The sequence below is a fragment of the Leptonychotes weddellii genome, chromosome 5, assembly GCF_054177405.1.
Source record: "Leptonychotes weddellii isolate Sample4059 chromosome 5, ASM5417740v2, whole genome shotgun sequence".
NCBI lineage: Eukaryota > Metazoa > Chordata > Mammalia > Carnivora > Phocidae > Leptonychotes > Leptonychotes weddellii.
In genome coordinates this window covers 167,488-189,222 of record NC_138373.1, presented here as the reverse complement: position 1 = coordinate 189,222, position 21,735 = coordinate 167,488, and the positions used below count along the sequence as shown (strand labels likewise).

Genomic DNA, 21,735 nt, shown 5'->3' with positions numbered 1-21,735 from the left:
TATAAGCCACCAAGTTTTGGGACGACTTGTTACATGGCAACACATAATCGATAAACTTTCCAACATTTCTGGAGCTTGGATTGTGGACCTTTGTCAGGGGCGGTGCAGGGGGAGTCGGGGGGCCTCAAGGACAAAGCAGGACCCCTGGCCCGAGAGGACCTTCCTGTCTCTCAGGCTGTGTAACCAACACCAGAGACCCTCAAGTCCCTGGCAGGCAGACCTCCCAAAATAAGGTCCTATGGGGTGTTTCTGGTGAGGCCTCTCTTCCTGGCTTATAAGGACGGTGACCACATCCCTGTCTCGTGGCCTCCATGGATCAGGAATTTGAGAGCTGGGCCGTCTGGCTCAAGGGGGCTCTCGAGGCTTGGCCAGGGCTGGAGGGCCCACTTCCCACGTGGGTCCATCATGAGGCTGGGCTGTTGGTTCCTCTCAGAGGGGCTGCTTCCACAGAGACCAACAGATCTGCCGTGGGTGTCACATGCTCTCACCTCCCCGCGTTCAGTTGGGGAGCGGCCTCATGCAGGGCTGAGTGCCAGGTGGCTGGGATCACTGGGAGACCCCGGGGGTCTGGCTATCATAAAAATTGGCAAAGATTTTTGCAGAAGGTTTTTATGAAGAGGGAGAAAGGGAGTTACCAGTGCATCATGCCAAAACCATCTTTGCGAAGTTTTCTTTTGTTCACTGCTCCAGATCCCACAGGAAGGCCTTTGTTCTTAAGGCATTTTCATTCCCAGAAGCAGGTAAACCGGCCTGGAGGGGAATGGAGCGACGTCTCCTCCTTGGGAAGCGCAGGAGGGGCTGTGTCTCTAGAACGGCTTTGGCTGGAGCAGGGCTGGGTTGTGGGTACTTTCTGAGGAGGGACATCCCGGGGGCGGGCGGGTGGGCCGGAGATGGTGGGCATGAGATGGGAAGTGATGATGGGGTCCAGGCAGGGGTGTCAACAGCATCTGACTTGAACTCACGGCCAATCCAGGGGCATCAGGAGTTGGAAAGGGACGGAACCAGATTTGGGAGAATGTCCTCCACCTGCCAGTTAGACAGTTTGGTTTCCCCACAAAGTTGCAGGTCCTCGCCAGGCCCACAGGCCTCTTCCCTCTCCCTCAGGAGGTGCAACAGAACAAAGGGGACCCCTGCCAGCCTCTTTAGGCACCTGTGCCCCGTCTTTCCTCAGCCCTCTGGGGCTGAAGACAAACACCGCCCGCATATCTGGAAGGGCTCAGCGCTCCCAGCTGCCGGCCCACCCCAGCCACCATCCCTGTGGGCAAGCCTCCAGGCCTTACTGAAGGCCACACCTGGCTGCCTAAGCCACCTGGCCAAGGTTCAGGACAGGCCAGAAGTGCTGGGAGCTGGGGCTCTGGGAGCAGCCCGCATCAGTGACCCCCATCACACCCAGCTTGCTTGCTCACCTCGTGGCTGGTGACCAAGCATCTGGAGTCCTCAGCCACAGAGCGGCAGCTGCCTGCCCCAGAACACCCCCTCCCTGGTCACACTTCCCCCCTCCTCAGCAGAGCTGCCTGGGTCAGGCCTGGCTAAGGACCCCAAGAGGAAGGCCTCCCTAGAGGAGAGAGAAAGAAGCCATCGCTGCCCCTCAGCTCCCTGAACCACACGGAGCTCACGCTGGTCTGCCATTTCTCCAGAGTGGTTATAAGGGGTCAGGCACCCGGCACTGAGTAAGCCAGAAACCTCGCTCCCTCCTCTTCTTTTACTCTTGGCTGTGAGGATGGCTGCAGTGCTCTGAGCAGGGGGCCAAGGGCATCCTAAGAGGAACAGGGAACCAGGGAACCATTCTCTGGGCAAAAACAGATTTGCAAGCATTTTGGGATTAGGAAGACTTGAGCTCAGGTCCTGGTCTACCACTGGGTGCCAATGTGACCTTGGATACCCTAACTTTCTGAACCTCGGTTTCTTCATCATAAAATGGAATACTAAAACCATGCCCACCCACCAAAGCTACAGTGAGGTTTAAATGAGATTTAGGGTGTGAGGCTCCTTGGATAGTTCCACATGTGGGTACAGCCAGGGATCTGAGGTCTGTTTAGGCCAATACTGACTGAGAGGATAGCACTTCCCTGAGCCCCACCCAATTATATTTGCAGTTGACCAAAGTGAGCTTTTCAGCTAAAAAAGGATGAGGAATTTATCATGTCTCAGGAAAAGGTAGAAAGAGAGAGAAGTAGTGATGATGGTGAAGGTGATGAAGACCCTGGTCCAGGCCTGGCACGCAACGTGGAGAGGACCTGAACGGCAGAAGAAGCTGCAGGAACCGTGAAGGATCGGAGACCCACATGGCTCTGCCTTGGGCCCCGGGCAGATCTTCACAGAAGGAATCAGAACAGCTGGTGCCCAAGGGGTTGGGACAAGCCTGAGGGGTAACAGGCAGTGGCGGTGGCAGGTGGAGCGATGCCTCCCTTTCTGAAGCTTCTTACTGACCTCAGAACTTGCTCTTCTCCAGAGACAAGTGGGGGACTCAAGACTTAACTCGGCCAGACTTGACGGCACACCCAGAGCACACGGGCACTATGTCATCGTGCTTCCTAAAGACAGGAGCCCTAGTCAAGACCCCCCATTTATTAAGCACCTACTGTGTGCAAACCTTAGCACCAGGGATCTCACCTGGGTCCTCTCCTGTGAGTCACTGACATGGGTCCTCCACTCCAGGGACGGTGACGTGGGACTTGCCCAAGGCCATCCTGCTCAAGTGAAGGGGCAGGGACCCGCCCGCAGGCCTCCCTCCCCAGCGCCCAGGCTGCCCTGCATGCCTCCAGTCACCCTTCTCTGGGCCTGCAGGGGTCTAGTGAGCCTGGGGCACTGTGCCAGCCTCGGGCACATCAGAGAGGTACATCCTGTGGCGACTGAATGCGCATTACACTCCCTCCTGGCATCTGTTTCCTGGCAACTCGCATCAGCCCGGGAGGAATGTCCGGGAGCTTGTCAGTGTCTGGTGCTTGTCCTGAGGGCTTTCCCTGTGGGCGCTGTGCCTGCAGTCCTGAATCATGAGCATCTGGACTATCAGCCAGATGCCCCTGGCTCCTTCCTCCGTCCCTGTTTGCCTTTGTGCCATTCAGAATCTCCCAGATTCCTTGGAAACAGGGCCCATGACCAGCAGCAGCACAGAGAACAGAGAGCAGGGGACAAAGGTCAGGCAGAGCAGAGGGCAGAGGAATGACCCTCCCTGAGCTACTTCCTTCACTACTTTCCTCCAGTCCTGGAGACCCTGGCCCTGACCCTCTTTCTACTTTTTGGAGTCCTCCTGTGTGGCCTCAAATGGGAGTGCTCCGGACCCAGGGACCCTTCTGTCCCGGGGCTGCGCTCCAAGCCCCTCCATCCCACTGTGCTTCCAGCTCCCCTTCATCTCAAGGACATCACCAAACCGAGGTCTGCAGAGGTGTGGCCAGACCAGCTCACGGCCAAGTCCGCAGCCCGAGGGTTTAGAAGGCACTCCCCTGCCCCACACAGCGGGGACCCTAGTTCTTTGACCCTTTGCTGATTGGTTTACAACCTGAGTTGCTGCACTGGGGAAAGGGCTTGCAAGCTGGTACAGCAGAGATAAGCAACAGGAGCCCACCCTCCGGGACTGGGAGGGCTCCAGGCGTGGACCCAGCTCCCTACCACTTGGCCTCCTTCCACGGACCACTGAGGGATCTGGCCACAGGCCACTGAGCTGTTTGCAAGCACATGAGGGGAGAGAGATTGAGAGGACACCAGCCTTCCCTCTTGTAATTAATTCGGGTGAAGTGAAAACACGAGCACAGAGAACCAACAGTGCTTCTCCCAAGCCCACGCCCAGGGGCCACGGGTAGAGGCCTCCAAGGGTCTCCATGCTGCCCCCTCCTACATGGGGCTTGCCCAGGCCGTGACCGGCGCTCTCAGGGGTGGTGGACATGAGGTCAGCACTGGCTATGTGGGGTCCCCAGGTCATCATGAGGAGCCAAGAGCCCAGGAGGAATCACCAGCCCCCCTACCTGGCCAGGTTCAGGGAGGAGGTGGGACGAGACATCTGGACTGATAATCTCAGGGAGAAGCCACTGAAGGCCTTCTGTTAAAGCTCTTTTCTTAGCTCAGTTCCACAGTGGGCTTGCCAGGTGCTGTGAGCACCGTGAGGGCACAGCAGTGAAAACTTGGGTTTGCCGTTTCCAAACACTTCTGCATCTGATGCCCCAGAAGGCGCATTGCCTCGATTCGGGGAGGAACCTGGGAGCAGAGCAGGTGAGAGATGTGCTCCGGGCAACACAGGGCAAAGGTTGAGGGGGCTTGAAGCCCTCAGGATCTGCGCTGGTGGTCTCACCAGCCACCCCTCTATGAGCCTCTGTGGCGCTCTGGGCACAGGGCAATGGGGATGAGCATCCATGTGACTCACCCTGGTGTCTGGGTCCTGCACCCCAAACCCTCTGTTTCCATGAGGTTGTCTCCAGACAGCATGACAACCCACGGTGACACTGGCATTTGACACAGAAAACGTGCTGACCCACGGTTCAAGCTGGGCCCACTGTGTCTGCTTCCCCTCGGGACCATCTGTGCCCCCATCCCCTCTCCCCTACTCCCTACTGTCCTCACTCATGCAACTCTGCTCACAGCTTTCTCCTGGGTGAGCTGAAAAAACAAAAACGAGACCAAACAATGAGAAAAAAAAGCCAGAAACAATCACTTTTTGTATAATTTTTTAAAAAATTAAAAATGGTAGAAATCATTAAACTAAACTGTCCATGGTAAATTTTGCTATGGACTCTAAGTTGAGACAATTGTGCAAACTTCAACCAAGAAAAAGTGGACGCTGTGTCTGCAAAGGTGGGGAAGTGGGCGAGAAGGGGAGACATAGTGGCTTGTCCCCCATTGAGATTTACACGGGTCTCCTGCCCTCAAAGACCCCGTATGAGAACCTATAATCACAAAACCAGATAGGAATAAATAACAATGAAGAAATCATAATTTTGCTTGAAACTGAAACGATTGCTATGAATATAATTCCAGGGAAATGAAAATTGATTTTGAGCTTAGACAATTGAGCCGGGATTAATTATATTGGGTTAATAGTTTGCTCTTGAAAATACTTTTTGGTTGGGCATTAATCAATGAAGGTGAGATTATGATAACCTTGTTTATATTCAAATATCACTGGGGCCTGCACATCTTCACTCTGTGTGCACACACACACACAAACACAAGTGCACACATGCACACACATGCTTACACACACAAACACGTGCACGCACACACACGTCCATGCACACACATGCTCACACACACAAACACGTGCACGCACACACACGTCCATGCACACATGCTCACACACACAAACACGTGCACGCACACACACGTCCATGCACACATGCTCACACACACAAACACGTGCACGCACACACACGTCCATGCACACATACTCACACACACAAACACGTGCACGCACACACACACGTCCTGTCCAGGGCCGGCTAAGCTCTCCCTCTGTCACTGGAATGTGTCTCTCCTTTAGGGGAAAAGCCAGGCCTCTGGGGTCAGAGGGACCTGCTCTCTGGCTTCAGTCCTTCTTTGGGATTGAGTGGGAGTCCAAATCCTTATCAATGTTCCCTAACCTTTCTCAGTGCCAGCCTGGTAAGCCATTTTCCCCTAGGAATTTATCCATTTCATCTAAAATGACCACTTTGTTGGCATGAAATATAATCATCTTATTATATTATAATAATGTAATTCAACTGACATAAAGTAGAGAAATGATGGAGCCCAGTGGGGTCAGTCTGGCCCAGGCCTCCTGTTGGCTGCCCCCAGGGCTTTCCATCCCTCCCCTCAGGGCCTCTTGGTTGCAGACTTCCAGACTGTCAGAGGAGGCCACCTGCCTTCAAGTTTCTGAGAAGTTCCTGCAGAGGTCACCTGTTGGTCCCTCCCCCCTGTCCCCCCATCCCCTCGCCTCTCCACTGGGGCCTCTCACACCGCCTGGGCAACCTCAGGCTCTTCTCCCTGCTCTGCAGGGGAAGGACCAAGTCTGCCCCTGTCTGACTGCCTGGCTTCTTTAGGCCCAGCCTGGAGTTGGGGAGGACTCCATGGCGGCTGGTGGGCTTCATCCAGCTCTGCCTTGCACCTGCTGTGGGGCCTCAGGCTCAGATGGGGCTCTCTGCCAGGGGTCACCTCCTGGAATTCTGAAAGACCACCTTTGGCAGGCCCAGTTCCATCAGCTTCACCCCAGGGGCGGTGTGGGGCAGCGTCTTCCTCCCCTCTCCACACCAACCCCAAGATAAAGATGAGGCGGCACAGGGGTGTGGGAGGTGGGGCCCATTCTGACATTCAGTTTCCTGAAGATGGAACCTGTCTCCATTTCCCCCTCACCTGTGAGAGACCCAGAGCTCTGCCACCAACCAGTGAGGGTCCAGTGCCCTCTGTCACTGTCCCCCAGCTCTGTGGTCTCCTGGTAAGTGTGTCCCTCTCCAAACCAGATTGTCAGGAGGGCAGGGATGGGGTCTGTCTGGGTTCCTGGGCCCACCAGGAATGGCTCCCTGCTTCTCGTGGGTGGGTGTGGGGGTGGCTGGGGGCACAGCCTCTCCCCTCCCCTGCTCACCTCACAGCCCCAGGCGGATGCCTGCCTTATCTCTCCCAGGCCTCTCGGGTTTCAACCCGAGATTATTTGTTCTGACATTAGGTGGGGTTTATCTCCTGCTCTGGCGTGTCAATAAAACCCCAGACGCTGCTGGGAAGTCTCTCCGAGGTTCAGGGCGCCTCTGGGGCAGGCTGAGGGGGTCACAGGACATAGGGAGGACTTGCTTCTCCCCAGAACCAAAGTTCCAGAGGAGATGAGGGTCTGTCAGGGCCGTTCTGCCGGTGTCCGCCCTGCTGGGTTCAGCCGCCCTGTTTTAAGGGCGCAGGGGCCTAAAGCAGAGCAGGTAAGCCTGCAAACATAAGGGTCAGAAGTGGTGGTGGGTGGGCAGGCAGGACAAAGGCCTGTCGCATCCCCACAGCACAGCCCCGGCCCTGGTGGTCCCAGGCCCCTCCCCAGCAGAGCTCTAGGCTGTGGGCCTGACTGGTACTGTACTTGCTCCCTGGAGGCTGGACTGCAAAGTGGCCTTTGTTCCAAAAAGAATTTTCTGGAAAGAGCTTCTCCATCCCTTTCTTTCTCAGATGAACCTCTGAGTGTGGGGCCTGCTCACTGGGCATGAGTGATGAGGTTTGGGGAGATCAGCTACATTCTGAGGACCCAGATGGAGGGGACATGCCCTCTATTCCCACTGAGGTCTGGGGCCTGGAGTCAACCCTATCCATTCCCGCTCCTGGGCCTCGTCCCCTAACCCAGCTCTGTCCCCTCGCCTGGTAACCCAGAGGCCCTGCCTGTCAGCTGAACGGGCCCCGATGAGGACAAACTCTTAAACCACCCCCAGCCCCCAGCCCAGAGCACAGTGACCAGAAACAAGGCAGGTGTCATCGGAAGTCCGATTAGATCCTCTGTGGAACTGGAAACGTAAATATTGATAGAAGTCGGGAGACCTAAGTGATCCCTGCTAGGAGCGATGATGTCACCTCCAGCACCTGTTTCTGGACGGAGCTGTGAGGACACGGGACGGTCTTTACACACTGGCACTGCCAAGTCAAGCTGATAGGTGTGATTGCCCGCAGGGCTCTGGGGGAGGGCCCCAAGGATAAGGGTAAAGCCTGCGCCTGGGAAGGGTGTGTGCTGAGCTGGGTCCTGGCCTGCAGGACCTGCCAAACCCAGCTGGCCCGGCCCAGCCTTGGCTGGTGGACACGGCCAGACAGAGCCGCTCTGGGCCTCCCGGAACTTATCTTGAGTCAATAGGACGCTGGGTGGTTATGGAGGCTATTGACGAGGGCCCGGACACAAGGGCTGCATTCAGGCCACAGCCTGGTTCCCAGTGAGCTCAGCTGCTCCACAGCTGGGGCCAGGGACAGGCTCACACCCCTGCCAGGCCTGCTGTCCCCACTGGTCAAGGAGGGGCAGGCAGGGGACAGGGTGCACAGTGACCTCGGGCGTGTAGGACGTGGTTTATGGCGCCTGCCCCTGCCGGACACAGCTTCGGTCGGGTGGCAAGAGGTTTCTAGAAACAAATGTGTGATGGTCCAAGAAGGTGGGATGTCCCAGAGTGAGTGAGTGCAGACCCCACTACTTCCGGAGCCTGGGGGCCGCATGAGGACCCTGGGCCCGAGGACATGCCTGGTGTGGCTCCGCGGATGTTCTCATGACTCCTGGGGCAGGCAGCACAGACCCTGCTTCCCCGCCATCAGCGTGGAGTCCTGGACTGGAGGGGCCTCGCAGGGTTGGTGAGGACCTGAGAGGGGGAAGCCCCTGCCGGCCCTCTGGGAGGCCGACCAACGATCTCTGAACACCTGTTTGCTGGGCCTGTGCTGGGACAAACAGGGAGCAAAGCACGGCAAACTTTGTCCTCAGGAGCTCAGGGTGTAAAAGGCAAAGGGTCAAGCTGGTTCGGTCTGGGAATGTCCTTGAGAAGGGGATTCTACCAGAAGCCTCAGTTTCTCCTAAAGACATACGGAACGGGGAGGCCAACCATGGGCTCAGGAGGTCACCAAGATGATAGGACAGGCACCTGGGGACTCAGAGCTTATGGGGGCGGCAGTGATAATGGTCATTACTGAGCACTTTGTACTCACCTTGCAGGACACGGCTCCCAGTTACCCAGCTCTCCCTGCCTCTTCTGCAGCAGGGGGAAACCGAGGCGGGGGGCTTGCCCGGGACCACACACAGGCAACAGGAAGCATAGAACCCAGGTGTGCCCAGCCCCAGCCAGGAGAGCCCAGAGGACCCCAGGGGAATGCCACCCCACAGCCTTGTCCTTAGGACGTCGGACAGCCTGTAGGCACTCCAGAGATGGCCCATGTGTCTCCCTCGACACCCAGACAGTGGGGCTCCGGGTGAGTCTATCCTGAGCCCTGCACTCCCAAGACCTGGGATGGGAAGGTGTGCAGTGAGTGAGACAGACCTATAACCTCCACTCCAGCAACGTGGCTTAGGGATACTCGGTATCCCTAAGTTTGGGCCTCAGTTTGCTCATCTGTGAAAGGGGCTCGAAGTTCTCTCGGAGTGGCACTGTGTGACGGCTGACGTCACTGACGTTGGTGCCCAGACAGGCACTTTTGGAGGGTGTGGGTCCCATGCCCGCCATGCGGATTGGCACACTGGGCACCCCTGCAGGAGAGCGTGATGCTTGGGCCCCTGGCTCTGCCCAGAGGGGGTCCGGGAGGGCGGGCTCTGTCTGGCTCCGGGTCCACAGGCTGCTCAGAGGCTGCTCGGTCTCCCTGGCCTGTGCCCAGAGCACAGCCACCCAGAGCGCCCCAGGCAGCCCGGCCCCGGTGCCCTGTGTATCAGCTCTGGCACCCAGGTACTTAATTTGCACTTATCCTCATGCCATTAATACACGTTGCCTAAGATAACATTGCCTAGAAAATGCACTTATCTATGATACTACTTTTATCATTTTTTTTGAGGAAAAATTCATCACATTTCAGCATTTCCAGCTGTTTCCCATTTCTTCTATTTGGTGTTTGGTGGTAAACTTGCAGACGGGAATTATGGGAGAAAGTTCAAGACTAGCAGCCCTAATTTGTGCTGATGTGCCCCAGGTCCACTCCCACAAGCCCTCCTCATGGGGATGAGCATCCGCCCTGAGGCGTGCAGTGCATCCTGCTCTGGGACAAGCTCCCGACACGGGATGCTGCGGGGGCTCAAGTGCATGTCCAGCAGTGCACGTGGGTGTCATGGACATGTCCGGCCCCAGAGGCCCCTGCCCCTGTGTACTTGCATCCAGGCTCTGTCTGTGGACCCCGGAAGTGCTAGCATGGTAATGTATCAGGAGTGACCCTCAGCTGACAAGCCAAGGGACCGGGTGATAAATAGATCAATACCCCAACCTTGTGGTCTCTCAGAGGGTCCCGGGGCAGGGGGCCCGGGGCCAGGGAAGCGTCCTCTGGTGAAGGCTCCTGCCCTCAGCTCCACCCTCCCAGTCCCGCTGCTGAGATCTCCTCCCAAACCACCCACACCCGAATCCTTGTCCCAGGCTCTGCTTTTAGGGGACCTAGGTGAAGGGAGCATGTCTGTTTCCATGTGTGAGCTTGTGAGCGTGTCATGTAGCTGAATGTGTACACACACGATTAGGCTTACTTGTGTAGGTGGTAGGCTGGAAAATGTGCCTCCCCCCAAAAAACTAAGATGTCCACATCCTAATTATTGGAAACTGGGGGTGTCACGGGGCGTATATGACAATGGGGCTTTGATCTTAGAGGGACTGTCCTGGGTTATGTGGGCAGGCCCCAAGTGCATCACATGTAGGGGGGAAGGGGAGAGGGGGAGCATCAGGTGTATCAGGCAGAGGAAGTGGCCTGGAGAAGGCCAGTTGGCAGGAAGGACATTGGGGGGGTGGGCACCTGGAGAGACTGAGGAGGGATAGTGAGCAATGCCAGGCTGGGGGGGCGGTGTGCAGGGCCTGAGGGGTCACTGCTGCTGGGCACCCTGGGGGGTAAGTGGCAGAGGTCACCTTGTCAGCCTTTGGAGGCAGATGCCCATTTCACGACAGATGGGGAGGACTGACCGCTGGCTGCAACCTCCAGGATTTACAGTTAAGAGGAAGCCCAACTGAAACTTCCTAAAGTAGTAAAGGGGTGTATGGGCTCTTGGGCTCAGAAGGTGGGAGCTGGTGTGGGCTTCAGGGCCGGTGTGACTCAGGGCTCAGCGATGGTACCGTGCACTTGGCTCTCCGACCACAATGAACCACCTGGCCCTCGTGCGCTTCCTGCAGGCTGAGACAGGGCTCTTGCCATCTCATGGGCTGGGGCCGCGTCACATGCTCGCAGATGAGGCCAGGGGAGGGGGCAGGGGGCAGGGCTGTGGAGCGGGGCTAGGCCTGGCCCGGGTGCCCGGTCTGCTGGCCACCCCAGGTGAGGGTGAGGGTCTGCGGAGAGGGGTGGTGGAGGCCTGCCATTTGGAGCCCCAGCCCGGCCACGCCAGAGAGACCCCTGGAGATAGGCAGCGAGCAGTGACGTGTGGTCTCAGTGAGGGTGGCCCAGTGCCCTCAGCACCTTCCTTCAGTGGTGTGCCACCTGGTGTGGTGGGGGCCCAGGGCCGGGGTGGGGCCCGGGAGCCCCAGAGATGGAGGGGCAGAAGAGTCCATGGCTCGTCTGGTCTGGGAGGCCTCGGGCTGTTGCGCTGGGGCTGGACCCTGGGGCACGTGCCCTGGGCCTTCCCTGGGGTGCAGGGGCATACTGCCCCACCGTGCCAGGCCCGGTCTCCTCAGGTGAGGGTGCAGAGTGGCGCCTCCTGATGCCTCTCGCTGGTGGCTGCTCTGAGGTGTGCGCACACGCATGTCTCCGTGTGTGCTCACTTGTGGATCCCGGGGTGCCGATGCCCTAGCAGATGTGTGTGCGTGTGTCGGTGAGGGTGGGGAAGTGGGACCATCGCCCTCCTGCAGACCTATTCTTGAGACACTGCCAAGTTGTCTCCATTGTCTTGTCAACCAAATATTTTCAGCCTCCACGCCCAGGAGCCTCCGGAGCACACTGTCTCCTCGGCTCGCAAAGCCCGGCCAGACTTCCAAACCGCTAGGCAGATTTTGATTCCCTTTTTTTAGCTGCTGAATGAAAAAAAAATAAGCAAACACAAATCTGCTGATCCCAGGCCGACTCCTCTTTTGGAGAATTTAATTTCTGAGCTTTGATCTGATACCAGGACCCAGAGGACTTGTTATTTCTAAATAATGAGCTGAATGTTTGTGCTCTGAGCCTGAACTTTTCTGGTTTGGGGAAAAATATGACTTTCCATAGAAGTTCTTTGATGCGGCCACTGGTGTTGTCCACACAGGGATGAAAAGGCCTTTCAGAGGGCTGGTGGCCGGCGGGAGGGGGCAGTCAGGGCTTAGACAGCAGTGCAGCCCTTAGGACCAGGCTCTCCAGGGGCCCCTCTGCATGGCTCCACCGTGGGGGGTGTGGGCAGCCACGGGGGAGGGCCACCCGGACCCACCCCTTCCTTCCTGGGGGTCCTTGCACTGAGCTCCACCAGCCAATGGTCAGGGACTTGGGATCAGAGACTCCTCTGAGGCAAGCATGGACAGGGTATCTAGGGTGAAGCTTGGAGCCCACGGCTGTTGTGCTGGGGAGATCCAGGCCATCCCTCAGCACTGCTTTGGAGGAAATTCTCCTACCAACTTAGTCCCTCAAACTGAGACTGGGGGCTGGACCCCTGCTCTAAGGGTGGGGCTGGAGACAGGGACAGGCTGCTGAGGGGCTGTCTGCCGCTGCGGCCGCTGTGGGAGAGTCAGACAAAGGTGCCCCTGCTGGTGGATGTGGGCCCGCGGGTGCTTGGCTGCAAGCTGAGGCAGAGGTCAAGGTGCACCCTCCTGCCCGCCTGGGAGGGTGCGGGTCCAGAGCCCGCACTGTGTCGTCCATGGTGGTTCAAGCCTTGGTGAGGGCGCATGGGTGAGGGAGCGCCCGCTGCTTCGTTCCTGCCCGGGGCACCCTGGCACCTGCGGGCCGGCCGCACTTTCCCTGGGAAATGACCATTCCAGGTCAGGGCTCGGGGTGAGCCGGGGGCCCCCCTCCTTGCCCAACCCCAGCAGTGACTTCATGCCCCGGGAATGGCTGATTTCACACTTGAGATAGCATTTCTCCTGGAAAGCAGCCCTACACGCCGTGGCAGGCCTCGGCCCCGGAGGTCAGGAGGCACACTGTCACTCATCCGCCACCGTCCTGAGCTCCAGGCAGCCGGGTAGAGACCCCCGCTGCTTCTCTGCCTCATCCACTGGCAGAACTCGGGCCAACCACGGTCTCTGCCCCTCAGGGTTCGGGCCGGCTCGAGGCTCCGTGCGCTCGCCTCCCCCCACCCCCACACCGGAGGGCAGCCCCCGACTCTGAAGGGCACACCTGTCCAGCCTGACCTGGCCTTGGTGGTTTCTGCCCGGGTGTCTTGTGTCTAGGTCCACTCATGGGCCAGACTGGGACTGAGACACGCTTGAAAAAGAAATAATTAGAATAATTAGAATAATTAGAATAATAAGAATAATTAGTTAAATAATAAGAATAATTTAGTTAACAGGTAATATAGTCACATGGTTCGAAATGCCAGCAGGCTTGAAAGGAGCAAGGAGCCCAGTGGGGGGACACTGAAATGCAAATAAAGTGTGGGCTCCAACTAGTGACACTTGTTAGCACCGGTCGGTAACTGTGGCGTGGGCCACACACACGGAAGACGGGAGAGAAGGGCACTCTGTACTGTCTTCACGGCTTTTCTGTCAACTAAAAATGTTCTAAAGTAGAACGTGTATAAAAAAGAAGTGGGGGGGGCGCCTGGGTGGCTCAGTTGGTTAAGCAGCTGCCTTCTCTCTCCCTGGAGAGCCTGCTTCTACCTTTCCCTCTGCCTGCTACTCTGCCTACTTGTGCTCTCTATCTCTCTGTCAAATAAACAAATAAAAAATATCTTTAAAAAAAAGAAGTGGGGGGCTGACCACACAGGTATTCTCAGCAAGTTGAGTTTTTTTTTTTTTTTTAGAGATTTTATTTATTTATTTGACAGAGAGAGACATAATGAGAGCAGGAACAAGGAGGGGGAGTGGGAGAGGGAGAAGCAGGCCTCCCGCGGAGCAGGGAGCCCGATGCGGGGCTCGATCCTAGGACCCTGGGATCATGACCTGAGCCGAAGGCAGACGCTTAACGACTGAGCCACCCAGGCGCCCGCAGTTGGGTTTTTGACTTCTGCTTCAGCAGGTGCTGTGGGGCGGGGGGACCCTGGTGCTGAGGGGCCCAGAGGGCAGTGGCCGGCGGCGAGCAGGTGTGAGTGGAGGCGTTTGTTCTGAGTGTCCTGCCCTCGATGCCCGTGGGGCTTTCAGGCATGGCTTGAGCCCCTCGGACGCATCACGACAGAGCTGAGGCTGGGCCTGCGAGCCACGGGCCTGTGCTGGAGCCTGCCACACGACCCCCTGACCCAGCGCCCCGGATGGCACCCATTCTGCTCAGAGCAGGTCTTCTCGCTGGGATCCTGCCCCCGAGTGCCCAGCCGTGTGAGGAGCCCCGGACCTCCTCCCACGGCGGCGAAAGCCCTTGCTGGCCTGCTGTGTGTCTTGATGGCCTCCCTTGGTCTCTTGGCATCTCCGCTCGCGCCACAGTTGGCTGCAGCTGCTTTGTGCGAGAGGCGCTGAGCTCGGGGCTTCCCTTCTCTGCGCTGCCCCGGGCCTCACACCCTGGCCGTGCGGCCACTTCGATGCGCACCGGCGGGGGGCTTTCTCTCACTTGGCTGACTAAAGCCCAAATCCGAGGCTTCATTCTGTTTAAAACCTTTTTATTTTATGGGCCCATTATGATTTATTTAACAATTTCCTATTAATGGGCTTTTAGGTCATAAACAACGACGCAGTGAATGACGGTACCGAAGCCATCCACCCGTGTGCAACCATACGCACAGGGTAAGTTGCTGGGCCAGAGGGGGTCAGGGTCTCTTAGTGACAGTGACACTTACCGACCATGCGGCTGTGCTAACTTTTCTGTCAGCTGGATGCGAGTCTGCCGATATGGAAGGTTCTCCAGCACTTTTCTCTTTCCCGATCCGGATAATAAAGTGAAATCTCTCTTCGTTTCTCCCGGCCTCTCTCTTGCTGTGAGTGTGACTGAGCATCTCTCCATATGTTAAAAAGCCAGTTGCTTATTTGTATTCTTTGTCCATGTTTCGACTAGGTTGCCAGTGTTTATCTTATTGTTTTGTAGGAGATCTTTACATATTTTGGAGATTAGCTCATGGTTTATTATATAATTGTTGATTTTTTTTCCGCAGTCGGTTGACTATCTTTTGACTTTGCTTATAGCATCTTAATATTTTCTTTATGTATATCCTGCAATTTCATGTTATGTTTATTCCTAGGAATTTGCTGTTTTGTTGCTGCTAAAATATGTTGCTTAAACGCTCTGCTTGGTCACTGAGGCCAGCACTCTTGGCAATTTTAAATAAAGTCGACCCAACCAGCTTGGCAAATGTTTATTGAGCACCTACCTAGTGTTTAAAATATTTTCTGAGTGAAGAGGCTTCACTGGGTGCTGAGGAGACACAGGGATAGAAGATTGAGTCCTCGTGAATCATTCAGAATCTATTAGCAAAAATGCACATCATTTGGTGACTGGTGGGTGGAGCCAGGCGAATGGTCAGGACCACGTTGTCACAGGTGGACTGTGCGTGGTACTCAGACACCTGAGAGGTCAGGCCGCCCAGGGAGCCGCAGGCTGGCTGGGGTGGGATTGCTGCCCAGTGGGGACCTGGCCACCTCCACAGGGGCCCGGCCCACACGAAGAGTGCTCCTCTCGCCCATGCCTACGAAGGGGCACTTTACTTGCCCCCAGGTGGCAAAGGTGTCTTTGAGTGATAAAAGCCCGAGTGAGAGGAAATGCCGTGAGAACACCCATTCCACAGGAGAGACCATGTGTTTGCACACCCGTCTTCAGCTGACCTCTCTAGAGGACGGTTGGACCACACGCACCGTGAGCCTCACAAGCGCGTCCGGCTCTGGGCGTTCTTCCCAGGAGAGCACCGTGAGCGGGCCTACCACCTGTCTCAGAACTGGGGACTGGCAAATTAGTTATGCCATCCACTCGATGGGATTCCAGGCAGCTTTCCAAGTGATATTTTGGAATATTTAATGACATTTATGACCTCAGATGAGGTCATAAAGACATGTATATGGAGACAGATGTATATATATATGCATATGTACACATATAGAGAAGTGTGTGTATATGATATAATAAGAAATAGAACGGCAGAACCCGTTTTAGAGGGAGAATTGCCCTCTTGTTCCCATAAAGGGCCACATAACTATAAAGCAGCACCTTTGTCCCCGCCTGAGCCATGGACCCAGGGCTTAGACCACCCCTGTGCTCCTGGCTGCCAGTGCTGGTGAGTGGTGGGCCCGAGGGCTCAGCTGTCCTGCCAGCCTCACGCTCGGGCCCAGCCCTCTGTGTGGGCCGCAAGAAGCCAGTGGGGCTGCCACCAGCTTGCAAACAAGGGGTGCTGGAAGACTTCACTGAGTGGCTGGGTCATCACTTGCAAAGGAACTTACAAACCTCTGAAACAGTCTGGCTGGGAGGACTCATGGAGGCCAAGTGGGGTTCTTGTTACTTTCTACAGAAAGCTACCTGCTTTAAAAATGTGTTTCTTCGGGCTCCTGGCTGGCTAAGTCGGTTCAGTGTCTGACTCTTGATTTCAGCTCAGGTCACAATTTCAGGGTCCTGGGATTGAGCCTTCTATCAGACTTCGCACTCAGCGTGGAGTCTGCTTGGTTTTCTCTCTCCCTTTCCCTCTGCCCCTCCCCCCAAGCTTGCTTGCTCTCTCTCTCTCTCTCAAATAAATAAATAAATCTTTTAAAAACATATGTTTCTTGGGGCACCTGGTGGCTCAGTCAGTTAAGCATCCAACTCTTGATTTCAGCTCTGGTTGTGATCTCAGGGTCGTGAGATCAAGCCCCGCACTGAGATCCATGCTAGGTGTGGAGTCTGCTTGAGATTCTCTCTCCCTCTGCCCCTCCCCCTGCTTACTTACACATACGCTCTCTCTCTTAAAAAAATGTGTTTCTTGGGACGCCTGGGTGGCTAAGTCTGTGAAGCGTCTGCCTTCGACTCGGGTCATGATCTCAGGGTCCTGGGATTGAGTCCACGTCGGACTGCTTCTCCCTCTCCCTCTGCCTCTCCCCCTGCTTGTGCTCTCTCTGTCTCTCTCAAATAAATAAAATCTTAAAAAGATGTATTCCTTTAACAAGACAGAGGAGCAAGACTGAGGTGAGCTCAGCCAAACGATCCCTTGCTGGCTCTGACACGCTGCGGCCGTGGGACCTGACTGCTCTCCTAGTCTCTGTGCTTGCCCGCTTCATCTCCGAGGGGCCGTGCAGCCGCCCATCTGTCCAAGGTCGGATGAGCTGGTTCGTGCCACCTGCCAAGAATGGTGCCCAGGTCGACCGGTGTCCCTTCAGCTTTCCCCCCACGAGTGACCCTCCCGACCACACTGTCCTCTCCGTGGCAGAGTCCACACCTGGGCGCTGGGGACTGGGCTGGACCAGGCTCTGGCCTCCCTTCCATTTCAGCACCAGGGCATCGCTGATGTGGACAGAGTCCTCTTTGCTGGGCCCTCAGAGCAGGGACCCCTCCACCCGCCGAGACCCCGGAGTCCTGCGGCTTATCAGTCCCTCCCTTCTCCTGGGCCCACACTGCCCACAACCCGCTGGTGTGTGACCCACTGCTGAGCCCGCCCCTTGTCTGCCATGATCACCTGTGCGCCCACTCACTCAGGCGGTCGGCTTGTGGGTCACAGCGCTGGAGTCTGCCATTCGAATGCCAGGCATTGCACCAGGCCTTTGGAGGTGGCTAAGCAGGTGTGCGAAGTCTGCCGTCTTGTTGCTGGGTAAGGAGACACTCCACAGCTCCGTGGCTCAAAGCAACAATGGTCATTCCACACCCCCGGGGATGCTGAATGTCAGGAAGGGCTTGGCTGGGCGGTTCCAGCTCGGTCGCAGTAGGGCCTGCTGCTTTGGGGCTGGGCAGGCGCTTCTCTCTCTCTCTGTCACCCTGGGGCTTCACCATGTGGCCTCTCGTGTGGGCGGCGTGGGCATCCTTACAACATGGCAGCATCAGGCACCCAGACCCCGACGTGGCAGCTCAGGGCTGCAGGTCGTCAGGGGCCCTGTCCAGAGTCCAGGGCAGGAGACCCCGATCCACCTTCCTAAAGTCCTGCAAGAGGAGCCGTGGGCTGGACACGTTGTTGTGGCTGTCTTGGAGGGGTTGCCACGCCAGGCGGTTGTGGAGGCAGGGGCGGCACGAGGACCGAGGTGTGCAGGCCAGCAAGGACTCAGCATGCAGGCCTTGTGGGCTGGGCCAGGACAAGTATGATGAGATCCATGGAGAGCAAATATCACGTATCAGTGAATGGTGAGATTTGGGTGACGTCATGAGGACTCGCTCTGGCCGCTTCACGGAGAGAGGTGCTGGGGAAGGGGGCGGTTGTTGGGGCGAGGTCCTCCCCTTTACGGGAATGTGGTCTTGGCCTGAATAAGACGACCATCTGCGTGGCATATACCCCATAAGATGCACCCGCCAGCTCCGTCGAGATACATGCAGCCAAACAACACCCACCATAATTCAACCAAAGACAAACATCTCGCGCAAGGCTCACGGCACACGGATAAAGGCGGGAGAGTTCCCGAGGCTTTACATGTTGGCCATCAGATAGGGTTGCCCAGGAGTTACTGTGTGTTGGGAAATGACCTCATAACATTACAGCTTGTTACTGATTAATCTTGTTTGATAGGGGAGGCTGTGCGGACTTTTAGTTAGGGCTCCTTGTAATTGCAGACCAGCTGAAGCTTCCAGAATCATGAAGTGCATTTTGGGGTATTTGAAAAATACATCATGATCTCAGGGTCCTGGGATTGAGTCCCAGGCCAGCATGCCCAGCACTCCTGGGCTGGTGAGCTCTTGTTGACTGATGACATGGACTCGGGAGTACTAGGGCCTGCTGGTGGGGCCAGCGCATTTCTCCACGCATCTCCAGCCTCGAGGGCTGGAGGTGTTAGTCTGTGTGTTCTGCAGGACTGGTAAGGAGGAAATAATGACAGAGAAAACTCCAAAGACTCCAACGCCAGTGGAGACCCCTGTGACCCTGACATCTGTGCCAATCTGCTCTGCCCTTTACAAAGCCGTATGACAACTGCCAGGCCCCGTCAGATCCCCACGCAGGAACAAGTGCATGCCTCACTCTGAACAAGCCTTGTTTCTGTGAGGTCTTTGGGAGCTTGGCTCAAACTGCCCGCTGATGAGCAGAGCACACCCAATGCCCGGAAACATGAAGGGCTGCAGACAAGGGAAAGGATGTTCATTAGGAATTACCGGGCTACAAGAACAGAAGGGCCAGCCCAAGCGGCCTTAACCCAGAGAGGGCTGACTGGATGACGGTTTTGATTATGGAGGCGATGGGGCCAGATGGGTGGGGAGCCTGGCTCCAGGGAGCCTGCAGCTGGGCTTCCAGACCTGTGGGGTCTGAGACAAGGGAGCAAGAAAGTGACTGGCCGTGTAGGAGCATTTTCGAGAGGCTCTGCAGGGGCTCCGTCTAGCACACCCTGCTGGGCCCTCCCCGTCTCTCTAGGGCCTGATGCACGGCCCTAGAAATGAAGTCAGTTTTGTTTGGAGAATGTGATCGATCACTGCCCTGTGGGGAGACCTGCCTTCCATCATTTATAAATTCCCTTCAGCCTTCCTAATTTCCTGTTTAATGTGGTGTTTTGAATTCTGCCAGCTAGTTCGAACACACTACTGGTTTCCTCATTAATTAATGGGTTCAATAAAATCTTTGATACATTTTATCCTTGTATGATAGTCACAATTTTACCTTTAAAAACCAATCTTTAACATCCCCTGGTCATCCGAGGTGTGGTCTGGGGCTCAGGGGTGGGCAGGCCCTGGGGAGCCTGGGGAGGGCTCCAGGGAAGAGGGAGATGCCAAGCTGGAGGATGGGCTTGCCCTACCCTGCCTCTCCCCATGAGAGTACCCTTCGCATGAGGCCTCCCCAGCACCCAGGGCTGCTGTGTCATGGCCCTGCCCCCACCCTGCCCCCGCTGGTGCCCTGCTCATACCGCTGCTGCACTTACTGGGTGTTAGTGCTTGATGGTGGCTTCCCATGGATGTTCTTGAACATTTCTGTGGGCACACCTTTAAAACCAAAGGGCACTAAAAGTGTGCCGTTGACCTGGATCAGCCCTACCCAGATTCAGAATTTCTTCAACATTTCTGTTTTTTAAATAGGATTTAATGGAAAATCTGAATTCTATGCCAGCGGACATCTGTGTTATTTTAGTACAAAACACTAGGAGAACAGGTTAGAATCAGCATGTGGGTTCCCAAACTCCATGGCTCCCTCAGAGGGGTGCAAAAGTTACCAGTTTGAGAGACCTTCCTAGGGTCCCCCTCAAGGGCGACAGCTCAGGGGTCCTCCTGGCCACAGCTAAGAGCAAGATGCTTTCTCAGCCTGGTTGGGAATAAATCCAAAGACTAGGTTTTGAGTTTGCTCAGAGACCCTAAAAGGGCATTTGGGAATGGACAGGGGAAAGGGGACATGAGGGCAGACAGGACCTGGATACCTGGGTCCAATTCCTGTGTCTGCATCTCAGGATTGGTCTCATTGTGAACCCCATTGGACAGCTGTCCTCCAAGTCCACCACCACCAGATCACAGTGTGGGGCAGTGGGAGGAAGTGGGGAAGAACTGTGCTGGGCCAAGAAGCGCATCTGGGCTGGGGGTCAGAGAGCTCACCTGGGCCTGGGGTCAGAGAACCCACCTAGGCCCCACGTCAGAGCCCACCTGGGCTGGAGGTCAGAGCTCACCTAGGCCCCAGGTCAGAGCCCACCTGGACTGGGGGTCAGAGAGCTCACCTGGGCCTGGGGTCAGAGAACCCACCTAGGCCCCACGTCAGAGCCCACCTGGGCTGAGGGTCAGAGCCCACCTGAGCCCAGCTGGTTCTGGTGTCTCTGCTCAGGCTGGAGCTGACCGTTAAGCCGACCGGTGTGGGAGGGGACCCACAGTGTCTCCATGGGGGTGTTGGTGAGGGGCCAGCTCACACCAGGGCCCCAGCGTGGCAGGATGACTCAGCCCACCCTCCACTTGGTTTCTCTGGGCCGCACATGTTCCAGGGAGATGTCTGGGATTTCCGTCAGTGTCTCATCTGTACACCAGGTCCTGGTAATGATTACAGGAGTGTCAGGGGCTTAGAAAGGCTCTCCGCTGGCAGAGCCCTCCCACCGCCCCCACTCCCCAACTCCATCATCCATGGCACACATTCCTTTACAGGACGGTCGGAGGGAGAGGGGGCGGGGCCTGGGCCGCGGGGCGGGGCCAGACCGCCACTCTCTGCGCTTGCTCCAGCCGTCGCCAGGCTCCAGACTCCGCGGACCATCCCTGGCGCTCTGCTGCCACCTGGTGTCGCGGCGCGGACGTGCACCCTCTGGCCCTCACCTGTGGGACACGCAGGGGCGGTGCGTATTCCTGGAAGGCCAACCCCCGCAGAGGAGCTTCTAGGCTCCCTGACGCAGTGATGGGGACGTCTGGACTCAACTTTTGTGCCTAAAGGGGTCCCTGACAAGCACATTGCTACCTGTGGTGTGGAACCACCTGCAGTGCAACCGGGGAGCTAGGAAGGGCTGTGCGTTCACGAACTGCTCTCCTCGCTCTGCTGCTGGGGAAACTGAGGCTCGAGAGGTTGTGGTAGTGCTTCTCTCATGAGGACAGTGAGGTCCTGCTGCATGCCGGTCACTGTTCTAGGGCATAGGGAGAGCCCCAAGCAAAGGTCTGGGCTGCAGATGGAGCTTATACCCTAGTGTGGAAGGCAAATAAAGACGGAAACAGGGGCGCCTGGGTGGCTCAGTCGGTTGGGCGGCTGCCTTCGGCTCGGGTGGTGATCCTGGAGTCCCGGGATCAAGTCCCGCGTCGGGCTCCCTGCTCGGCGGGGAGTCTGCTTCTCCCTCTGACCCTCCCCCTTCTTATGCTCTCTCTCTCTTAAATAAATAAAATCATGGGGCACCTGGGTGGCTCAGTTGGTTAAGCCACTGCCTTCGGCTCAGGTCATGATCCTGGAGTCCCTGGATCGAGTCCCGCATCGGGCTCCCTGCTCGGCAGGGAGTCTGCTTCTCCCTCTGACCCTCCCCCCTCTCATGTGCTTGCTCTCTCTCATTCTCTCTCTCTCAAATAAATAAATAAAATCTTAAAAAAAAATGCAATAGC

At 56.6% G+C, this 21,735-nt stretch overlaps 1 protein-coding gene across 6 annotated transcripts in view; it reads right to left on the bottom strand.

The window, feature by feature from the left end:
- The window catches only part of SUN1 (Sad1 and UNC84 domain containing 1), a 300,496-nt gene extending 286,396 nt beyond the window's left edge, over positions 1–14,100 (bottom strand). For all 6 annotated transcript variants that reach the window (XM_081819203.1, XM_081819207.1, XM_081819206.1 and 3 more), the window contains exon 1: positions 14,088–14,100. The gene's annotated coding sequence lies outside the window, so the exon portion shown is untranslated. The remainder of the gene's footprint in view (positions 1–14,087) is intronic.
- Positions 14,101–21,735: the final 7,635 nt, after the last annotated feature.